This window comes from Schistocerca cancellata, chromosome 4, assembly GCF_023864275.1.
Source record: "Schistocerca cancellata isolate TAMUIC-IGC-003103 chromosome 4, iqSchCanc2.1, whole genome shotgun sequence".
Lineage (NCBI taxonomy): Eukaryota > Metazoa > Arthropoda > Insecta > Orthoptera > Acrididae > Schistocerca > Schistocerca cancellata.
In genome coordinates, this window is record NC_064629.1 from 504,822,207 (window position 1) to 504,847,076 (window position 24,870).

At 41.0% G+C, this 24,870-nt stretch overlaps 1 protein-coding gene across 1 annotated transcript in view; it reads right to left on the reverse strand.

The window, feature by feature from the left end:
- LOC126183489 (cytochrome P450 4C1-like) overlaps positions 1-24,314 on the reverse strand; it is a 242,223-nt gene extending 217,909 nt beyond the window's left edge. Inside the window, exon 1 of the mRNA XM_049925522.1 lies at positions 24,163-24,314. The gene's annotated coding sequence lies outside the window, so the exon portion shown is untranslated. The remainder of the gene's footprint in view (positions 1-24,162) is intronic.
- Positions 24,315-24,870: the final 556 nt, after the last annotated feature.

The following is a 24,870-nucleotide window of genomic DNA, read 5'->3' on the forward strand; positions in this document are numbered from 1 at the left end:
GAGGGAGTGGGCAGAGAGAGGGGTAGAAGGAGTTTAGAACATATATCCAATTCCCATACATATTCAGCAATTGCAAAGGGTTCCTGAGGTCGCTAGAAATAATTATAAAATTGAAATTGACTGCACTGACTGTACTAACTTCACATCTTAACTGCATTTAACATGGTAGGAATCTTCTTTTCTTTTTACTTTTGAGAGTGCTTGGGAACAGGGCAGAACGCTGGATCGGGGACAGTCACAGTGGTGTCTGAAATAACAGAAAAGGTGGCTTCTGGCATCCGCACAGGCGGACATCCTCAGGTTTTGTCTCCATGAAAGTCACCTTGTGGGATGATCTCCAGGTGATCAGAGCTATTGTGGGTTCATGAGCCACCCTCCATCCTTCGACTGAGCAGAGGTCAGGGAAGGAACTTCATTAGCGGGAGGCCGGCGCTTACCCATGTTTTGAAGAGTGCCCTCAACAGACAAGAATCTGACGCTTTCCTAGAGAAACGTAGCGTGCAGAAAAATAACAGTCTAGCCGTAGGCGCAGTTTTTTAAATTTAGAGGACCTTGGATGCGAGATTAGTTGCTGGGCATAAATACGCGTGATTGGTAAAAATGTGTATGATGTCATGAAGACAGAGCAGTAGCTTTTTTTAGAAAGAAGGTCGAATCGGAAATTCGATAGATTTTTAAGCGATGCGCTTTCTTGGTGGGATTTTTGTGCAACAAGGAATCACGCCATTGGCAGGCTGATTGTTCTTATTCAACGATTGGCGAGCATATCCTGTATGGCTGGAAGAAAGAAGCAGGCTGCATGATCCAGCTAGAATATGGAGAGTTGGTGGACGGAGATGTGGACGGACAGAAGAGTTCTTCCAGAAACATGGAGGTGCGGGCCTGATATGCATCTTAGCAGCCGATCGGGGGCCAAAGTTCGTGTTGGCGGAAGCTCGCTCCTTGAGTTGTACAGCAGAGACACAGGCACGATGGCATCATTTTGCACGTTGCATGCTGAATATTTATGGTGAGCATTATTAGCAGCAGTGGCATCACAGGACAACCCTTTGTCGGCAATTGCTCAGATTATTGCAGTGATCTGTCTCAAGTCCAGCATTGTTTTAGTAGGTACACGTATTCCGTGATATAACTGTCACTGCATCTGTTTGAATAAAAGCTCGTGAGTAATTTTAGAACGTCATTTGCGTCTAAAGCATTCTCATTTAACTTCAAGTAACGCAGAAAATCAGCGGCCTAACTTGGCATAATTCATCTAGGACACATTTTGTAATATTAATGGAAGTTCTTTCATAGTCAAATGCGTTTAATGTGTGTTTTTAATTGAAAAAATTAATGTGTGCATCTAAAACTTGCTTCTGTTAACACCATCCGTTTATATTAGATTTGATACTCCACTTTAGGATCCACAACTAGGGCCATAGATTCTTCACGTTTGTCATTCTGTTGTGCACAATAGTTTCAGCTTGGGTCTTAAAAGTGTGTCCCGCTCTCGATTAACTTCCTGGGCCAGGGTAAACATTTTAAACATGCATGGGGTTTAGCGCAGTTAATATTTTCACAGAATAAGACAGTAGTTGTAAACAGTATTATTGTTGTCCACCTACATTCCATTGACTCCTTCCTCGCCTCTGCCCCATTTTTTGCCTGTTCATCGTATTCACCAGTTATTTTGTTTATTTTCTCTATATACCGCAATAGTTTGTGCCATTACTGACTTATGTACCTGTTTTAGTCCGTACAATCTTATACTTTTAATCTTTGAAAATAAAGTAATGTAAGATTTATTTGTCCATAGCTTCTTCCTGCATTTAGTTATGCTTGCACTTTTTATAGATACATAGTTGTTAAAGGTCACGTATATGGAAAACAATATTTGTATAGGTATGAACTGTTGCCACTTGCTGTTATTTATCGAACAACATTTTGAAAATGAGCACCAAGTTTATCAACATATAATCAAAATATGTATCTAAGTTCGCTACCAGACACTCGAGATGGTGGTAGCCAGTTCGAACCGTAATGGTGGAGAAATTTGAGGACAGAGATTGAGCTAACGCACTGCTCGACAATGGCGCTCTCCTGTGGTATTCAGGCTTGTAAAGCTTTGTACCTCGACTTTTCGAATAAGTACCCACTACAGTCGTGCGAAGGATGAGCAAAGTGTGTGACTCGTGTGTATGACTCCTTTGCGAGTCCTATCGGTGTACGTATTATTGATGGCGCCTCAGAAATACACAACATGACTGAAGCGAGGAGAGCTATATGGACACACATGTAGCCGCATGTCTATGGGGTGTTCTTCAAACCATTCTGCCGATGTGGGAGCGAATAGGCACGATTCGTCTTGCTGAAGCAAATGGTATACAAGCAGAACTGTAGTGATGTGCTCCTATCCCAGGCGGAACAGCCAAAGTTGTGCTCCTCCTGTAAAACTACATTTCTGTAATTTTTCTGCGCAGATTTTAATAACAAATTGTATAAACTTTGTAAAAACAATTGAATCGTACCAACGGAAACCTGGGAAGAGTCCCTACAGGTACGAAGGATTTCAAAACGTGAGTTACACATTGTTATGGCAGCCAAGTAACTTTTATTAAATGCTGCACACTTCGAAGTGACACACATACACGTTACTATTTTTAAACATAGTCACCAAGCTCCTGTTAACAACCCTCGGGACGTTCTACCAATCGTTCAGTTCCTCGACGATAGAATGCCGTTCCTTGATCACGGAGCTATTCGAGAACCACTTTGTGAACGTCCTCATCGTCAGAAAATATGTGATTACTGCGAATCAGTTCCTCCACTGTCTGTACATCGCCGTCTATCGTCGATATCTATGGCCTTTGTAGCCCATCGACATCACCTGTGTCTGAGCCGCCTTGGTAAAATGATTGGCACCATTTCACTACAGCTGAACGCGACATTGCATTTGGTCCATATACCGCCAGAATGTCACGATGAATCTATGTGCAGTTTAGACGTTTTGGCTACACGAATTATGCTGTCCCTCGTACTTCCACTTTGGAGTACGTTTCCAGTTTCCGCGACCATTTCTCTCGCACACTGTGATGCACCTATTTTCCGTACCGCAGCAGAACTGCGTCTACAGGAAGGTCAGAATTTATGCTCTCTTTTGTCAACGCACCACTGTTATTGCGCAATGGTCTTAATCTAGAACGACATGCGTATCTTACTGTTTGAAGCCTGCACCCACTCGCCGATCTTTGAGATCATACAACACCATATCAGGTAGTAGTAAGAAGTCTACTGCTGACCATGAGCGAACCGTTTAGATGCAAACTGTGTGAATCAAGCACAGTGCAGCCACAACCCACGTTAGCGACTATAGTCGTCTCTCAGTAGCAGTCGTTTTCGTTATGATGCTATTTTTACGAAACGACATTGCAAAAACAACATTGATACAACAGCATATGTTTACAGTCGCAGGCTGAGGGACAGGCTTCTCCTCGTAGGCAGAAGATAAGAACACGAGGGGTGGGAGAACTCAACCACTTCTTCCAGGAAATTCTTAAGCTGTCTTTCTTTCCTATCTTTTTCAGTCAGTTTTTGCGTCCCATCTGTGCCTACACCCTTGGTTGGGGCCTACATCACCACCCCTTCTTACGGTCTTGTACACAGACACCTCCCATATGAGAACATCTTAACCACCTGCCCGAAATTTACCCAACTGGCAAGTAGGATGCATCGTCTCATATGCTTTTCGATGTACCTGTACACCGCCACTGGGACGAACCATCGCGTACCACAGCTCAATAGTCCAGGTGACGTTTTCTCCATGCTTTGTGCCTTCATTACAGATCGTAAATGAGCTCTGTATACTCACTTTAAACTCGGCAGTCGGTTCTGTGACGCCATCTCCGAATTCGCCGACTCCGTACGTTGTGAGTCTCTTCCGCTACCCATTTAACTGACAACTCATCACTCGAGTCTGTTGACAGATACTAGTGGACTCTGTCTGCACAGAAAGGAGAGCAAGTACACGAGTTCGCACATTTCCACTGGTGTTTCAGTAGATATTTACAACTTCGTTTTAGCGATACATAGCTGGAGTCCGCCCAGACAAATACTGATCATCACCTTAAAATGTAACTAGGTTATACGGCTATGAATCTGTTTATATAACTTCCTGATTTTAGATATTCTTGATGGAGGTGAGTACCTCTTTCCTGCATCTATAAGGAAGTTTGGACTTTTTATATGCCAGGAGCAACCCACCATGCTAATCAAATCAAAATGATTTGGCAGAAATAGTTAATTGCTTATAAAGTTGTTGATTTGCGCCACAAAAATGATGTAACACTGACCCCACGAAATCTGAGAGTCACCGTACGACAGCTGTTGCTGCTGGTCTTTGTATATGTTCTGAAAATTGAAATATGAAAGCATTCATTGTTGCAAACAGTAATTTCGATGTTTACAAGTAAAAGTTAATCGGTTTTCTAAAACAAGTTACAGAATTCCGATTTACGATTTGTTACACTGTTTCCAGAATAATTAACATCCCAAAATATTACAGTTATCGCCAAATTACATGACATACATTTCCACAATAATGTTTAAGGTAGAAATCTTAATTAAATTGTAAATGCAGGTTTAATTTTGATAATAACATGAAACCTGCATCTCTACACTTAGCTGAACAGTTATTACAGTCAGGTTTCTGTGTACGGAATTTGTAAGTACAATTCATGGTAATTACATTCCAGATATTCTCATCACATACATATATTGAATTTATAATGTTACAGTCCTTTAATATGTGTTTTACATAGTGTAAACATAGCGAGAGAGTATCGGCTACTTTCATACAGTCATAATCGCAGTTTCCAATAAGAATTGTCACAGTCTGCATTTTTACACCTCCAAAAGCTATCAAATATATAAATTATGGGCCAGACTTTAGCACAAAATGATTGTATGAGAACAGGGGTATGTTATACAATAATGTTGATATCTGCATCTGTTTCGGTTACAGATTGGGAAGTATTACCAAATAACCCATTACATATATATTAGGTAAAGAACTATTTTAACAGGTATATGCATAATATCATTACATAAATTATTAAAAGTTACTTCATTTTACAAATTTATTTTCTCCATGTCCTTTCTCATATCTATGGGTCATTAGTACAATGGGAACTCTAATTCAGCTGGTGATCAGAAGGCATCTCACTTCTCCTTGAGTCTTGTCAAATGGTTTGTTCTTCTCTGAAACAACACATAGTCCGTATCACAAACAGCTGAGTCAGAATACAATACAAGAACTTTACAGAGTATCAAACGACTGATGCAAAATCTTACAATTTTGAATATTTCAGAAATAAAGATTCAAAAATGTCAGTACATTATCAGCTAGCTACTGCAAGTACATAGCAGAAATTCCTAACATCTAGGGTGTTTTGTTCTAACAGTGAGGATACATGTAGGTCGAGCCAAAGTTTACAACATAACCTGGTAACTAAATGTATTGATAATTCACTTCGGTATGTAGTTAGTATATACTTGACATGGTAATTTCTTCTTTTTATAAACCAATAACAGGAAAATCATGTATTTATAATTATAGTAATCATTGTGTCATCATAAATGGTATGTTCCTCTTGAAAGGTAACGTCATCACAGGTGAAAAAACAGAGAAGTATTATCAGTTATGTATTATATGTAGTGTATATTTAAACCTAAGTAACCTAAGACATCACACACATCCATGCCCGAGGCAGGATTCGAACCTGCGACCGTAGCGGTCGCGCGGTTCCAGACTGTAGCGACTACAACCGCTCGGCCACCCCAGACGGCTCTCATTCCATTCATGGTTTTTACATAACAAAGCAAACTCTGCATGATGCTGTGTATTATAGAAGTGTGAAAATAGTGAGAGATGTGTATTTAACAGGACAGAATAAAGAATAATATGATTCTGGACATCATGACATTTTGCAGTAAGAACTGCGTGGCTAGGGATCTAGTATATGCCACGCACTTAATGCATAAAGAAGATGCATCCCTCTGAGGGTTTGCAATAATGTTTTCAAAAACATAAAAAAAATTTGTAGTCATCTACATTATGTTACTATTTTTTGTAATGACAGAGGGTGTGAAACGGCTTTTGTCACACATATGGCTTCAGCTGTACAATATTTCTTAACCAAAATAACTTTCTTGACTTGAAATTAATTAACCTATAAGCATTTGGATGAGGAATCTCTATTATTTCCAATCATCAAATATAAATCTCAAGTGTCTTTTGGTTTCTCCACTAACTCCCCTTGACTTTGCATTGGTTTTCACAAGAACCAGATCTTGTACCATAAACTGTGTTACTTTTACCCTCCTATCACGTCTCTGCTTACTAATATTACACTGTTTATATTCTTATGGATCACTCTTCTCTTTCCTGTTCAGTTATATTTTGCTTGCAGGGAATTCTATGATTTCATTAATTAAATTAGCAGGTTTCTTGTCACACATTAACTCATATGGTGAAAATTCAGTGGCTGAATGTTGCAACCGATTTAGTGTATCCTGAAAACCACTTATATGTTCAATCCAACTTTTGTGCTCTCTACTGCAGTAGGTCCTACATAGTCTCCCAATTTCTCTCACGTATATTTCAGTGGGATTATTTGATAGATTTTATGCTGACATTAATATGTGTTTTGTATTTTCTTCCTCTGTAAAACAATTTCACAGCTTATACATAAACTGGCCTCCATTATCAGACGGATAAGATTTTGGAATGCCTTCCTCTTCAAAATAATCTTTTTTTAAATATTTTGTATTATAATTTTCCTGGTTACTTTTTATAGGGTTTCACTTTTCTTGAGATATTAATCTTCTGATTGTTTGCTGCAGCCCACCATGAATTCCTCTCCGTCCCAACCTTTTCATCTCGGAGTAACACTTGCAACCTACATCCTCAATTATTTGCTGGATGTATCAAAATCTCTGTCTTTGACAGCAATTTTTTTCCTCTACAGCTCCACGCAGAGTCATGGAGGTTATTCCCTGAGGTCTTAATAGATTCCCTATCATCTTGTCCCTTCTTCTTGTCAGTGTTTTCCATATATTCTTTTCCTCTCCAATTCTGTGGAGAACGTCTTCATTTCTTACCATATCAGTACACCTAATTTTCGACATTCTTCTGTGGCATCACATCTCAAATGCTTCTGTTCTCTTCTGCTCCTATTTTCCCACAGTCTGTGTTTCACTGCCGTACAATGCTATGCTTCAAACGTACATTCTTAGACATTTCTTCCTCAAATTAAGACCTAAGTTTGATACAGTAGACTCCTCTTTGCTAGGAATGCTCTTTTTCCAGTGATATTCCGCTTTTTATCTCCTCCTTGGTCCCTCTATCATGGGTTATTTTCTTACCCATGTAGCAGAATTCCTCAACGTCATGTAACTTTATGAATTCCGAAAATAGATCTAACATAACAAAAATGGGACTGTGCCTCCTTTGGCTTTTGGTAACACCCCAAATAAATCAGTTCCTATTAGTTCAATCTGCATCATTGGATTAATGTTCTTCGTGAACCCTCTCCTAGTTAGGTTGATGAATTTTACATGTTAACATCTGTCACAACTCGCGAAAATACTTCTGACTCTTTTGATTAAGTTGTGAATATATAAATTTTCTTGGATCTTGTGGACTTCAAAGTTCCAGAGTGTATGCAACTTTTTTTGTACATACCTCGTAACACTATCAATACACTGTTCTGGATAACACAACTTCACCTATCACAGTCTGGACTATTTCTCCTAAATAACACTCCTTTATAAACTTTATAGTATTGTTCCACTTTTTTATTACCTTTCTGTCTCATGAGGCACTTTATAAGTTTCCAATTTTCATCGTGGTTAAGGTTCCTCCTTATCTCATTACAAGTGTTTCTAATTTTCCTTTCATACTTAATTCCTTTCATGTACATAATCATAAAATACCTTTTTTCTCTCTGCACATTCACCTCCTACTGGTAATCTAGACAGCGCATCACAGTTACATTTTCCTTTCCTTTTAGGTGTTTTATTGAATAATGAAACTGTTCAGAGATAAGTGTCCACCTTGTAATTCTACTGTGATACAACCTGCATTCCTGCAGATAACTCAAAACATTATGATCAGAATACACTATACTTTTATGTCCTAATAAATAGTTTCCAAACTTGGTGAAAGCCCACGGTACTGCTAGCAACTCTTCTTCTGTTACAGTGTGATTCTTCTCTTGTTTTTGTTACGTCATGCGTGCAAATGCTTTAGAATGATTTTCTGTCTTCCTATTCTTTCTCCTCAAATAAGAGAGCTTACTCCACTAGCATTACTATCAGACATTAGGCAACGCGGTAATGTTAAATCTGGTCTGCGTAGAATTTCATCACATAACCGCCTGCTCTAATTCCTTACTCCATACCCACATGACACTTCTCCTCAAAAGATTATTCAAACAAGGTGCATTCAAAGCCCGACTCCTTACAAATTTTCCATAAAAATTAGCTAACCCTGTAAATAATTTTAACTTCTTTTATTCAAGGGAAGGAAATTTCGCTGTGGCCAGTATATTATCACTTTCAGGCAAAATTTCTTCCTCTATAGTACTGTGACCAAAGAGTTTCATATGTTTCACAGCGAATTTACACTTTTTCAGCTTTAATGAGATGTGTGCAGGCAGACATTAACTTTTCCCCTACTCCTCTTAATAATTCAAGATGCACTTCCCAATTTTTACCAGTAACAAAAATATCACCGCCTTAAATTGTCATTTTAATATTTAATTCCTTTCCTAGAACAAAACCTATAACTCAGATAAACTCTATTACAGAAACGTTTAATGTAAATGGTGCAACACAGTATTGATAAAATCTGGCACTGTACAGAAAGGCAATGTGCTTCCTAGAATTGGTTTCCAATGCTACCTGGTGAAAGTCTGAGGTGAGATCAAGACTAGTTATGTAGGTTACGTCTTTAAATTCGTGCAATAGTTCGTCTGTATTTTCAGGATGGTCAGTTTCTCTCTCAAACATTTTATTTAAGTGTCTGGTATCTACTACAAGCCTTATCCCTCCATCTCATTTACATACTACAACCGCTGTGTTATGGCATTCACTGCAGCTCCTCTCTATATGTCCCCAACTTCCAATCTTTTGTAATTCCCTTTCTGCAGCCACCATTCTACACACAGGTATTCCATAAAGTTTAACGAAAAACAGTTCGTGACATCGTATCTTAAGTTTACACGGGTAATTGTTTTCTCTTCCTGGTTTTTCATTAAAAGCATCAAAATATTTCCATGAAAATTTCTTAAATCCGTCTTCTGACTCTCGTTAAGTTTCTCAGCACTTTCTACTTTTCTTTCAACTAAATTGTAATATTTTTTCGTCGAGACCTCAGATTAGATTGGAAGTGCTACTAGCATTTCCACCACCTGCCTCTTCTGCCCTTCTCTGGTTTAGATCGTCATTGTTGTTCAAAATTACTTCCGCTCAGCTATGGCCACCATCACGTTCCATGTGTCATTTGAAAGTAAATCATCATTAATTACTTCCCACTGGTTTGCCCTGTCTAATTATTGTCAGAAAACTTCACATACATAAAAAAAGAAAGTTCTTCACACGGTCTACAATACTGTCTTTAATTACGGTACAAAAATAAATTACAGTACTTATCTTTTTCGACATCTTCCAAAGATGCCGTCCCCCGAAATTATTTCCAGTTATTCAGTTCTTCACTTTCCTTGCCCATCTCTCTGTTTGACTTGTAGCCCGTGTTGTTATCAGTGCGTCCATATTTTCGATATGCAGTTTCTTAATTTGGAATTTCGTGTTTGTGATACGTTGGTACCTGAAACTTAGAAATAGTTATCAAGACTGTCCTGATGATTTTCAACGTATCCCAGATCAAAACACCAAATTAAAACGTAACCAGGATAGATGGTTACAAATTTTTTATTTACCTTCTTGATTTTGGATGTCCTTGAACGAGGTGAGAATTTCTTTGCCGTATTAGTCTCCACTTGTAAGAAAGTCTAGGCTCTTCGTATGTCATGGGCAACGCGTCAAGCTAATCAAACCAAAATGATGCAGAAGAAACCGGTAATCGTTTTAAATAAAATAGTTGTTTTGCCACACAAAGATAACGTAAGTCTGGCCCTACAAAATCTGAGAAATTACTCGCCATACCATGGCTGTTTGAAAATTTGTGAAATTTTTATTTCGTTGATATGAACAAACTTTCCCGAGAGGGTAATGAAAGAAAAACAGCCAATTGCCTGTTGGCTTCTGTCTCGGGTTCTTTGACCGACGTTTGTTTGATGATTTTTCTGGCGTTTCACCTGCACGTGGTGGACTAGAGTCGAACTCGCGGTCGCAGATTAGATATACCTGGAGCGCCAATGTTCAACGGTTTTTCCGTGGTCATTACCGCTGCGCCAACGGCCTTGCGGCAGTGGTAACAAAGGTTCCCGTCAGATTACCAAAGTTAAGCGCTGTGGAGCTTGACTAACACTTGATGTGTCACCGTCCGGTTGTGCCAGGCGCTGTGGGCAAGCGGGGTGCACTCACTCAGCCCTTGTGAGGCCAATTGAGGAGCTACTTCGCAGAAGTAGCGGCTCCGGACATGAATACTGACAACGGCCGAGAGAGCGGTGTGCTGGTCACATGCCCCTCCATATCCGCATCCAGTGAGGCCTCTTAGCTGAGAACGACACGGCGGTCACTCAGTACTGTTGACCTTCCGAGGCCAATTCGAACTGACATAACCACAATCCGTTCCCCCTGAGGCTTGCTTATTTCCTGTTGAAGCTACTGACTGATTTGGCTTTAATCACAGTCACGTCTGAAAAATAATGACTGTTCCTATGCGAATGGATTTTGTGGAAAGTTATTAATCGGATTAAATACCTCTCTACGCTACTACTTGTATATGAAGCAACACAGAAACTGTCTAAGACGGACTATGTGTGAGGAATGGCAAACATACTGATCGGCGTAGAACCTAGGTGCTGTAAAGTGAGACACGAATGTAGCGCGTGTAAAATTTCTTCACATCTTTTGATACGTGCATATACGTCCAATATTTAGTTCGGATGCAAATCATCGTGGTGACGAGAAAGATAATTGGTGATTTTGGATGCTATAAGGTACATTTCTTGTTTAATTTACAAAACGTTAAAACAGTGCGTGTAATTTTTTTAAGTAGAGGCATTACTTGTTAGAAGCACACATCAGAAATACCAGCGAGTTGCTAAATGTGATTCGTACAATCTCTGGTAACCACAGATCACTAGATTGTATCACAATCGTTCCTCATCCTTCATTTATGTAAGCAGCAACTCATTACATCTGTTTTGATGCTCCAGAAATATAAAGCTGTTTACACTTTTATTTGATATAGTACATCATTAAATATAAACGTAGCATTAGTCGTAAAAACATAGGTGTTTCTTTAGTTGCAATATGCGATCGCAATAATTTGGGTTTAGACAATCTTCAGAAGCAAGATATGAAAATATCTGGTTACATTTACTGTATTCCGTGTTATAAAACACGTGTCACTTCCTTTACCGAAATCTTGTTTGAAGTGATTTATTTTCTGTACCACAAGTAACACCATCCTCAGTGAGACGTCAGACTTGCACGAACAGGCATACAGAGGCGCCTACGACTTTGTTATGTAAGGCTTGCTCGGAGTATGTTAAGAAAAATGTAAATAATTCCCCTTCCCTGCAAGAATGGTTTATAAAAGAAACAAGTTTTCCACAGAGAGTCTGGTGGCTTGCCAATTTGTCCGGCTAATAACGTGTCGGGCGATCAAAAGGTTTCCGTTTGAGGGCGTTGCTGCAGCGTACACGCATCGTAGCGTTACTCCGGTGCGCTTGTATAAGCACCAATATGTAGGAAAGGGATTAGTACGGCATTCGAGTCTTTCCGACGAGCGTGCAGCAAATGCAGAAACACGACATATGGCGAAGTTATTACCAAACGCGTTCAAAGAGAACCAACGCCGGCCGAAGTGGCCGCGCGGTTCTGGCGCTGCAGTCTGGAACCGCGAGACCGCTACGGTCGCAGGTTCGAATCCTGCCTCGGGCATGGTTGTGTGTGATGTCCTTAGGTTAGTTAGGTTTAACTAGTTCTAAGTTCTAGGGGACTAATGACCTCAGCAGTTGAGTTCCATAGTGCTCAGAGCCATTTGAACCATTTTTTGAAAGAGAACCAACATGCTGTTATTTTTTTCTTGGCTACCGAAGGACAAACACTGGTAGACATCCATTGGAAAATGGAGAATGTGTATGGGGCACAATGTCAGTTGAAAACCATCCAACAGCAATGGATGCTGTTGCTTCCTTATAACACACGTCCCCATATAGCAAACGTTGTTATGCCGGCTCAAGTGGGCAACACTCGAGTACCCGCTGTATATTTGTGATCTCAACCCTCGATATTACCACTCATTAGGTTCCTAAAAAAAGGCCTTAAAGGGTTGACTTCTTCACGCGGCAGGACACGTTTTATCAAACGGGTATCTTTAACCTACTGCGTCGGATTTATGATTTTCTCAATGCTCACGGCAATTTTGCCTGATTACCATACTGATTCTGGACTGTAAGGCCTTCAAAAGGAAACTTTTTGATCGCCCTTTATAGTAGCCGCGTCTGTGTCATATGTGGCTAGGAGATTTTTAATTTGCTTTAAATTAGCAAATATCGTAATTTGTGACATATGCTAGGCGTTTTCTGTTATTAAGACCTTTATAACAAGATGCATAACTTACACAAGGTAGGAAAATGGAGCTCAGCTAAACTTTCGTCGGCTATACAGCCTTTGAAAGTCGACCAGCTAATAATCCGTTACGACCTTTTCTTATCTGTAGCCGTAGCCATTATGCAACAGTCAGATACGCACTTCGTGTAGCTCTCTTAATCTATGACCACTTGAATATTCTGTTCCAAGTCTGATATTCGCATCTAAAGTTGCTCCTAACTCAGAACACAAATCTGAAGTACGTCACCCATGATGCCCCAGCAAAAGTATGTGGATATTTTGATATTTCCAATGACAGGTATCTCGTCTTAGGCAGTGAGCTGTTGTGGAGTAAATACAGATTGATCAAAAGCACATCTGAAACTATTATTCCAGTACTGACATACATCTGCAATGACTCCCTCGTGAACATCTCGTACTCAGTGTGGACGGGGCTTAATTCGACCTAAGCCCAAGAATCATAACAGCAAATCACCATGCGATGACAGGCCCATCAGTGTATTGCCTACCGTATATCTCCTACATGTAGATCAGATATCTCTCCCAAAAAAGAAATAGTCCAGTCGCTAGCAATACCAAATCTCTACTACTGTGACCGTGACATCGTTCAGTACAACACAAATAGTATAAATTCCAGACGACCCGCAGTAGCCAAAAGGCTTGCGTATGTGTTTTTTGATGTTTTGGTTTGTGGGGCGCTCAACTGCGTGGTTATCAGCGCCCGGCTTGCGTATGTGTGCGTATGTAACATTTCGTTCTTTGATCACGTTAGTCATCCCTACACATACGCACACTCACGAATACATTGCAAATCAGTAAAATCACATGAAATTATCGGAAGAATGGATGAGACATATTAATCTAACAGGCCCCTTGATATTAAGCGATTGAGCCTCTGCAGCACATTAATACAGCACCCCTCGCCTTCTCTCTCTCTCTCTCTCTCTCTCTCTCTCACACACACACACACACACACACACACACACACACACACGCACACGTAAGAGAAGGGTTCAGATAAAATAAAGATAGAAGCGAATTCTTTCTGACCCGAAAAGAGGTGTATGTCGCCATTTTAATTCAGAACTGTTCTCTTGTCACAAATAAAATGCACAGTACCGCTACTAGCTGTAACACTCCGAAAATCGTTCCTGGCAGCACACAGGGAGCAGTGATTATTGTCAACCTGTTGCTCCAGCTCCAGTTCAGATACAGCCTCGAAAAATCTTTTCTTCAAAGCGATCCCATACGGTATACAATGAAAAATGAAAATGGCAGAAGGACTTGTGTTTTATACTTACGGTACAGTAAATGGCACATGCCCTTTTCGAACGACTCATCCCGGTATTCGCCGTCAGTAATTCAGGGAGACCATGGAAAAGCTAAATCTGGATGGCAGGAGGTGGCTGTGAAATCTAATTTTCTACATTGCTAGTCCAGTGTCTTAAAAACCGCATGTCTTTACTCGGTTGCGACTGGAGGCTGAGATATACTTGGAAGACCCACTCGCGGAATCTCAAATCAGTGTCTCAGACCTTCTCGAGATCAAGAAAGGCAGCTTTGGATGCAGCCAGTCATGTAAAATCTGTCGCGCAGTCATTCTCAGCAGTGCCCTGTTACTAGCGACAGTTTTATATCTTCTCAACTCACAGTGCGACGAAAGAAATATTTGGTTTTCAAGAAACAGACAAGTTTGGGGTTTAGCAGGCACTCAAAGGCCTGCTGTACACAATTGGAGAATGTGATGCAGGAAAACTTATTGGTGAAACCACGGCTGCTTCCTGGTTTTGGAAGGACTGAAACTGCTTCCTACTGTTTGTCGAGGAATTTCTGTAACACTTAAATTTTAAGTTGCGGCGGATTTCTTCACCATGATCTGTTTTGTGTTGTGATGAATTTCGTTGTGAGTAGGTATTTTAACACAAGCCGTGGGCAATACTTCCACATCAAGACATGACAGTTGTAAATCTCGTTTGTGATGGAAATAGCCTTCAGTATGAAAAACATTAAAATTAAAATTAAAGTGCTGCGTTCTGTAAGTCACTTTTGCCATTCATACCGGCATCTGTAGTCCTATTCGCGAATAATGGCAGGTCGCGCAGTTCAAATCACCGACAGGGATTCCAGCGTTGTCAGTTTCAAGCGACAGTTGCGGTACGCGCATAGACGGTTTTCCATTTGAAAAAAAGCGTGTAGTCTGCAAATAATGTATCTCGCTTACGACCACCATCATCAACCATGAATCGAATAAAGATTCAGTAAATAATGCGCTATAAATAAGTTTAATGCTCGCACTGGCTATGATGTTCACAGTGGAGCACTTGGAAAACTACTGTGCGCTCATTGGGTGTCAGAAAAAGTAAAGGCGCGTACAAGAAGCCTAAACTCGACCGCCGTCATTCACGACTCCAATAGCTCTGAGGTCAACCTGTCCATTATAATACGCTACCTATCGGGAACTGTTGAAACTGTGCTGGGTGCATCTACCTGGACTATCCAGCCCGTTGTTCACTGCAGGTAGCATGGAGACGGAGACACCGTCGTGTGCGGACCCGTTACTTAGCCAGCCAAGCACCGCAACAAGTTGGTGTCTTGTGCACCTTGTAGGATATTTATGAGAATAAACATATTTTTATATCTAATGATGTTGCGTTCTTGTATTTGTTTTGAATGGAAATAAGGGGAAGGCAGTGAGCCCTGTCGCGATTACACTGAGAACTTAAATGTACAAATGGAGAAGCCAGAGACCAGCAAGTGAATAGTTTTGTATATAAAGCCTAGCCAACTTACTACGTTTTAACTATGTATGGCCGTATGAATATTTGGGTGGTGGCCCAAGTAAGTCCGTTGGATGGATTATACCAACTTGAACATGGCTACATAGCCGAAACTGTACAATAGTTGTGTTTAAAAATTATGTTGATATTGTAATCAAACCAGCGACAGACGCAGAAAATATATCCTCTGCCATTGTCGACATCTCATTCCAGGGCGCTAACGCACGCATGTTAGGTGACGCTCGCCTTGCAAGTGGCCCGTTTGAATCCTGGCAAGAAATTTTCAGTACGGGCATTTGATCGACAACGGGAGAAATGTGGTGACTCAAATATCAGACTTTATGGCAAATTCATGGATTAATTTCCAGATCTCTCTACAGGGTCTCATAAAGTGAGGACAAGTGCGCTGTTGTTGATGATCAGTGTCTCGCGTGGGAACGTTAGGCCCGGCGGTCCCCTTGGCGCTATTCGAGAGCAGAAGGTCATACTCTGGCATCAGGTTTCGACAGCTACTTTTTCTCATCATCATCCAACACAAATATGACACTACACTATCTACGCATCCATTACAGTCACCTGCACCCAGCAGCCACAGTTAAGGCTAGAGTTGTAAAATTACGGTACGCTACTATAGACCACCATAAGTAAACGTAGTCTACGTTTGCTTTCCCAGTAGCTTGGATCAGTTAAGGTCGTACCCACGTCATCTGTACGTTGGGTGTGTTCCATACCTATCCGGCGCTACCTTATGACGATCGCTTTCTGTATTTGCTATGCGGTCAATGTTTTGATAGATACCCCTGAAAACCACAAACAGTGAGCCGTCTAGTTGTGTGAAAGTACATAAAGGGTCAGTTGACCTACGGAACATTATCAAAATGGTTCAAATGGCTCTGAGCACTATGGGACTTAACATCTGAGGTCATCAGTCCCCTAGAACTTAGAACTACTTAAACCTAACTAACCTAAGTACATCACACACATACATGCCCGAGGCAGGATTCGAACCTGCGACCGTAGCGGTCGCGTGGTTCTAGGCTGAAGTGCCTAGAACCGCTCGGCCACATCGGCCGGACAGAACATTATCGTTCTACATATTTATTCTCCTGTCTGTTACTTAAGAATAAAATGTATTTATGACAAAACTGAAATTTGTAACGTTTAATACTGGTTTTATCCGAAAAATGTTGATTTTTAGCGTGAAAAGTACGGATTTTGAGGTAAAAATCGAGAAAATTATGTGCAAATAAACATCCAACATCCAGACAAAAAAAAAAAGAGAAGTAGTCGGCTCCCATTTTCTCTCTTCCGTATTAATTTATGTTTCTTTCCCTGTCAGTGCTACCAATACTACCGGCGATCCTACCATTACTACGTCTTTTGTGTAGTATACCAAAAGTACCGAATCGTAAGTTTGGTATAGCGCAACTCTACTAAGGACACAACTCATATCGCAAGGAAATGGGGTGCGATCAGAAAAAGACCTCTTCCGATTACGTGGTTTAACTAACCCTCTGGATCTCCCGTTAACAATGCCATACGACTCTTTTTTCCTCTTTTGTAACATTCTTACAGAAGGTAATTGTCATTGTTACATTATATTATTTCTAAAGATAGTTTTCTGTTACCTCATTTCTTCAGGCGCAGTGGTCAATACACAAGTGTTGCAATTTGGTGGACCTGATTTGAAAATATGGCCTGCCATCCGTTGTTCTCCTAAACCAATGAAGTCTAATTTTACAATGGCTCCTTTAGAAAGTGCAATGCCTGTGTTCTCGACCCTCGTTCAACACGGCTTTGTACCCGATTGCACTCGCTTCCTTGTAGACTAAACGTTAAATCCTTATGTTTAATTTTCCTTTTCTTGTTCTTAAAAAAACACAGCAGACATTAAAATCACATAGCTGTAAACCAGCTCTTTCACAGACATTAGTTGCACTTTTAGAGATTAAGTGCGAAAATTATCACGATTTTTATAAAGTATCTTTTTGTATTTTTTATGAACATCTTCAAAATCTTCTATCGTTTCAGAAAATTTTTCAAACAGTAAAATACAATATCATACCTCACAAGATAGTACAGAGTGCGAGAGAAGAGAGAATACATTAGCTGTATCTTGCATAACGCGGAATTTCATACCAGTTGTAACGTAGGAGATCTAGCCAGAAGGCTACAAAATACATTCGCCCGCAAAATATTCCTATCGCTCAGTGTATGTGTATGTGACGACTACAGTTAAAGACATTTAACTAATCTGTCGTATATCCCACATTTGAAACCGACATATAACGTTACGAGAAAAAGTAACTCAATATATTTAATTATCTACTCTGTATAAATACCAACTGTTTTGAGTGTATATTAAACCATTTGCTATGACATGAATACGGTCAAGAGTTTACTCGCTTCTGACTGAAGGACGATTAGGGTTTAATGTCACGTTGACAACAAGGTCATTAGAGACGAAGCATAAGCCTGTAGGGGGAAGAGACAGAGAAGGACACCCGCCTTGTTCTTTCAAAGGAACCATCCCGTCATTTGCTTAAGTATTAGAAGGAAATCACGGAAAACCTACATCAAGATGAATGAACGGTGACTTGTTCAGTCGTTCTCCGGAACACGTGTCTAGAATCTTGCCGCAGGGCACAATCAAAAAACCAGTACGTCCTTCGCCTACCGACTGGTTTCTCGTCTTATATTCCAAGCCGCATAGAAGTTTTCCTGCTAGGCTGCTAAACAAGTGGCACCTCTCGGAGAAGAAAAAAAGAGAAAAGTTCGATATAAACACAGCATTAGGATTGCTACAGAATAAAATTTTTTTAAAACAGGAATATGTCTTGAATCTTTTAGCCGATCAGGAAGGTGTGGACCCTTCCTTATCTTCGTTGGTAACGCCCTACTCATAAGAGGCAATGGTTACGGATTCGAATCTAATTCAGGTAAACAATTTTAATTTATCCTAAAAATGTCAGTCGTAGCTTATACTTCTCCAAGAGAAAAATATGTTATTACAGTTGATTATTATGTTAACGATTGGTTCGTACAGCGCGATTTAGTGTTCAGTGATCCTTATCCGTTAGCTTCGTAGGCGTACAAGGGCGAAGATAAGGTTTACTACTTTCCTGATGTTTATTTTCACAGTCACAGTCGACGTGGCCGCACTTAATTCCCGTGAAACCCATCCGAGTGATTGCTGGTAGCTGTGGGCTGCTACAGTCACCCTCTTTCTAACCAATGTACTTCTGCATTGACACATTCTGAAAAAATCACGAAGATATCATTAATGTATTTGCCTCAAATTATACTCTATCTGATCAGAAGTGTCCGGATAGCCCTATATAAATGTCACTCAAAGTGTATGGCAGAAGGAGCGCAGCATCGAAGGAGCTTGTGCAGTGAAAGTGGGGCAGCTGAGTGTTACAGGTTGCAGTGTCGCTGAACTCTCTGACTCGTCTGACAAAGCATCTGGGTGTGAGTCAGGTCACGATTGTGCGTTCTTATAGCTTGACTCGCCAGCAATACAGACAGCTCTTTTTCATAGAGGCGGTGTGTTTATACTTTTCACCTAAATGGTAGAAACCATTACAAATTAGGAAACAGGTGAAAAAGTTCTAAGTAGTTCGGTATTTGTTTTGAAGATGGAGCCATTCCAAGCGTCGCTTGAAGGCAAATCACGAAAGTTCTAAATTAGGAAGAGCTGACTCGAGTTTGAAACCCACTTCTGGCGATTTCGGTGGTTTATCTATTCCCCCACTTCGCTCCTTGTGTTCGTAAGCATCTAGAATGTGTCACACAAAGTTTTAGCGATCGCACAATTATCGATCTGGAGTTTCAAGCACACGCTGAGACATAGACTCATACAAACAAGTTTATAGATTACGTACAGCATATGCAGCTAGAAGTTGACGAGATGGAATTTACAAACATAAAAATTAAGGCTCGCCCGATACGGTTACAGAGATTAACAATATAACTCCAATTTTACAAGTATCTGAAAGGACGTATCGAGCGAAGTGGTGCAGTGGTTAGCACATTGGACTCGCATTCGGGAGGACGTTCAAACCCGCGTCCCGCCATCCAGATTTAGGTTTTCCGTGATTTCTCTGATTCGCTCCATGCAAATGTCGGGATGGTCCCTTTGCAAGGGCACGTACGATTTACTTCCCCATCCTTGACACAATCCGAGCTTGTACTCCGTCTCTAATGACCTCCATATCGACGGGACGATAAACTCAATCTTCCTTCCTCTTAACAGGACGCGAATATTAAATTGACGGCGTAATAGATTTTATCAGGATTTTACTTACTGTCGGTAAACACAGTCAACGTGAAAGACGAGGCGTGCGAGGAACATTAACAAGTAGGCTCCACCATAAGTTTTGAATTCCTAGCAGAAGATATCTAATAGACGTTTCGAATCTACTGCATTCATATTAGACCTCACAAGTTATCGCACTGTGTGAAGTGGGATTTGCGTCATATGTCAGTATCTTTTGTGGATCTATTTGTTTCAGTACCGAACGACGCTGAAGATGAACCATTACATATACGTTCTTCTGTACACACTGATTCCTTGGATTTTATTGACATGTTCACTCCGCGATATAAATTTCCCACTGAAGATAAGCGAACATGTATTTGACGCTGTCATGTTCATTCATAATTAAAATAACGTACTGCGCAACTCTACCTTGCATTTTCTCGAGCTCCTCCACAGAACAGTTTTGGTGAGAATCCCACGTACATTAATGATATTCGCGAGCGGAACGCACGGAAGTTTTCTGAGCATCATCCTTGGCAGAAAAATTAAATCGCAGAAGTCCTTCAATAATTCGTGCTCTGGCGCTTGCTTCCCTTCCCCTACCATAGTCTTAAATGACCAGTTAGCAGGCAGTTGTCTGTGGATACTCGTCAGTCAGTTCACTCTCCCAGTACTCAAAGTAGCCTGTCCAGTCGACTGTGTGACTATTTCTTCCGCGACTATTAGATTTGTGGATAAAAACTGGTAAAACTTCTAGATACTGTTTCGATACTGTACTGTCATACATTGTACAGTTACAAATGGAAACTACTATTTATTTTTCGTTGCAGCGTAAATAATTACTTTAACCTTGATCTAAAAGGATATGTCTATTGTACGAGGAAGTTTCTGAAGTGCTTTGTAATTTATGAATGGCTCTCATATTTTGGAAGCCCAACGGACAAGACAATGACGAATTGGAGGTCAGTTCCCGTTTAGAAGTCACGTGACCTAGTCCTAACCTAAACGTCGAGTTCTGGAACCTGGCGATATAATATTATTAAAGTAGTCGGAATTGCAATTAGACTGAAAGTTACGTAAAGCAACGTTGAACGAGAAACTGGTACTGGGTTCCCTAACATTAAACTGTGTTGGTTGTGGTATATTGCTTGCAATTGATAATATTTTTTCGCGTGACTACCAGTATTTAATAATTTTAGGCACTTGCGAGCACAAATTTAAAAACAACGTGGGTAAGTTTCAGGAAACTGGTATGGCTGCCTGATTATTATCAACTTTTGTTAACCAACGAGTAGAATATCACTTCTGATATAGGTTCTTTACCACGAGTAGACACCTCAAACATCCCCAAGCTATGAGGTCTGGATGCTCTTTCACTCGCCATCGCATCATGTAAACCGGTCTCCATGTAGGTTCGTAAGGTTTGTAATAAATATTACTTACACTAATGTATTCCAGCGAAAGTGTTCAGAGTTGGAAATCTATAGTCATGTCTTAAGAGAAGTTATCTGTAAAAGGTAGCTGTGGATAGCACTGGTCATGCTGAAGAGATTATTGTAAAATGTTCGAAAATTAGCTTTCACTGCTAAATTATGGTAAATTCTGCTGTCACCAAAAGAAAATGCGTCAGAAGCGAAACGACCATAATAACAAGTTATGTGGTTTGCAAAAACAGCGATCATGCAAAATCAAATTTTAACTGTTTGCACTTCAAGTCCTAGTAGGATAACCTGGTGGACCTGGTTTAACTAAAATGGTTGCTTGGTTGCTGGATGGTCATTGTTGCATGTGGACGTGCTGCGAAACACCTCCCCATTACATTCCTTAAGTCCTCGATAGGGAGAGAGGGGGGGAGGGGGTGATAGACAAGTACATTCACTGAATATCTTCTAGTTCCAAAATCTCCTCCTCCAGTTCGATGCGGTCGCTCACTGTCATCCATAAAAATTAAGTCAGGGCCGAATGCACCCCTGAAAAGATGGGGAAGAAGTACAGTGTCACAATAGCGTTTCCCAGTGCGTCTACCATGTTTAGAGATTTGGAGGTCAGGACACACATGTAACATTATGCCACCCAACACCATAACATCTGAACGACTAAAACGATCGTTTTCGATAATGTTCCTGGGTGTTTTACGTGTTCCCATCACTCGCCATTTGATGGTACGTAATCCACCCAGGAAAAATGTTGAACATGATCGTTTGGGTGGTCTAGTTGTGGTAGCAAGAAATTTCATCAGGCTACTGGCCTCTAAATCTTTGAACACGGTAAACTCAGCGTTCAACGTTATCTTGACACTGTACTCCTTCCCTGTGTGGGTCTTATCAGGGATGCATTTGACCCTGACTTTATATTTATGGTCGGCGCTGTGGCCAAGCGGTTCTAGGAGCTTCAGTCCGGAACCGCGCTGGTGCTACGGTCGGAGGTTCGAATCCTGCCTCGGGCATGGATGTCCTTAGGTTAGTTAGGTTTAAGTAGTTCTAAGTCTAGGGCACTGATGACCTCAGATGTTAAATCACATAGTGCTTAAAGCCATTTGAACGATTTTTATCATATTTATGGATGAAAATGTGCGACCACATGGAAATGAGTAGGTGGAGGAGCTCTTGGAACGAGAGGATATTCGGCGAATGGACTCACCTGTCCGCTCCCCCAACTTAAATCCTATCAAGCACGAGTGGGATGGGTTCGGGAGACGAATTGCAGCACGTCCAAATGTACCAACGTCTATCCAGCGATTGTCAGTCAAGTTGGTAGAGAAATGGAACGCCCTACCACAAAAACTCCTTACCAACATTTTAGCCAGAATGGGAGCACGTTGCAGGGCATGCATTACCGTCCGTGATGATCAGGCACTCTATTAAGAACTATGTCCATCCTTTTGTAATGTTCTGGGTACCATCATAAAACGTGATGACTTCACTGTAATTATTGTCTTTGTGTAAAAGTGTCATTTCTGTTCGACTCATTACGTATTACTTTCAGTTATCTTCTCCGTTGTACAGTAGCAGTTCTTTCTATGTATTGGCCAAGTGCCATTGAGTTAAGTTACTTCGAAGGTCCACATGATGCGAAAGTTACTTTCGTTCTTAAATTTTGCATACAAGTGTAGGCTTTCGAAATGTTCGAAATTGTACCAAATTCACAGCTGCTAAAGAAAATATGTTCCTATGGGACATTACACCAGTTCGCAACTGGATTTAGCCTTATTGGACAGGCATAGTGGAGTGCGTTATCTCAAACGAAGAGTCAACTGCAGACACGATAAAAATTTCGATTGTGTCCAGGTAAGTGAATGGGCCGCCACTCGTTATTGTAATGGAGACTTATCGGAGAGTATTACTTGCAATCACGATATTTTCCCAGGCGGCGCATTTGCGTGTGGGTGGTGTGAAAACTCATATAATATCCAGTCAGATTGTGGCATCTAGAAATTAATTTTTCATCACTCAATACGCGAATGTAATAGGAGAGAAAATCGATAATACTGGTGCGATATACGTTCTGCCAGTGGCTTACGAAGTAAATATGTAGATGTAGATGCGGGTGACAAAGAGTTGACCTTGTGGAGAGACTGTTAGCCGTTTCGTAAAGGAGAAATGAGAAAATTCGTAAGAATTTAGCTGCATTCCACTGTCATATTAAAGAATTTCAACCGTACAAAAATCTGCGAGTGGCAGTGCGCCGGAGTAAGACGTGAATTCACGAATAGAGTATGTTGTAGTTAAAGTAAATGACCGGCTTATGTGTGAAGCTACGAGGGAACTTCTAAAAGTTAGTTGTACTTTATTATGGCAAGCTAAGTGACTTTCATTGAATACTGTACAACACCTCCAACTGACATAGCTACATGACACTATTTTTCAACATAGACACAAAGTCTCTCTAAACAATGATCGAAATTTTCTATCAATCGTCCAGTTCCTTGATGATAGAAATCTACTCCTTGGTTACGAAGCCGTTCGAGAACCGCTGTCTGAACGTCCTAATCACACAAAAATCTCTTTCCCCCAGATGATCTTTTAGTTTACCAAGAAGATGGAAATCGCGTGGTACAAGACCCGGACTTCTCGATCATCATTACCCACGTCTGTGAGACATTGGTTAAATTGTGCCGGATATGAGAATAATCGTGCTCTCCATCTGAGGAGGTAGGTTGATTAAACATGCAATAAAATTGCGTTCCCCAGTGCGCAGTCTCAATTGCCAAAACCTTTGTTTCGATATCTCGAATATAAACGGGATGCAAATTTTAAGTGATTCATTGGCAGCAATGGTAAACTAAGAAGCGCCCCTGGCGCGCAACATGCCCGCTGCAGAGGTGGGTGGCGCGCTTACCCAGGCGAGGAGCGTCGCAGCTCTGCAGCGTGCGGTCCGGCGGCGCGGCGCAGCGCAGACTGTGCGGCCTGCGCGTGCGGTTGCTCGCCAAATACGAGCCGCCAGGGTCGGCGCTCCTCGCCGCTTCCAAGGCTGCCGTCATTTAGCCGCCACCATCCCCGCCCCAAGTGACCGTCACGCAACCCGAGCGGCTTCCCGGTGTCCCTAACACAGTTCTGGCGGTGAAAGTCAAGTTCTAAGGCCTAACCCAACGACGCCAACATTAGGCAACGCGCCGCTGACTTACGTCATCGGGCTACTGACGCGTTGCACGCATGCCGGCGGCGGGCGGGACACGAAAGTCAGCGCTAGTGCGACCTCTCGGACGCTTCTCTCTGTCCAGATAGAAGACTGACGCTGTTCGATTTTGTACTTACAGGCAAATTTAAAAGTAACTGTACACACTTCGTGGGTGTAATGTACACATCAAAATAAGTGTAAAATGTCAAATAACGTTTTGTCTGAAACTGTTTATTTCAGAGTTCAGCAGACTAGGGACCACAAATGCAACACAAAATTAATTCTTGCCAGAAAGCAACGTCACGAATGGGCCAAAAACTCAACACAACTACAAAATGATGGCCATGTAGACGAAGACAGTGACGCGCTGGACGTCTTACCACGGTCAGAATGTTGAAGGCTCCGTTCATTTCATTCTGCATAGTTGCA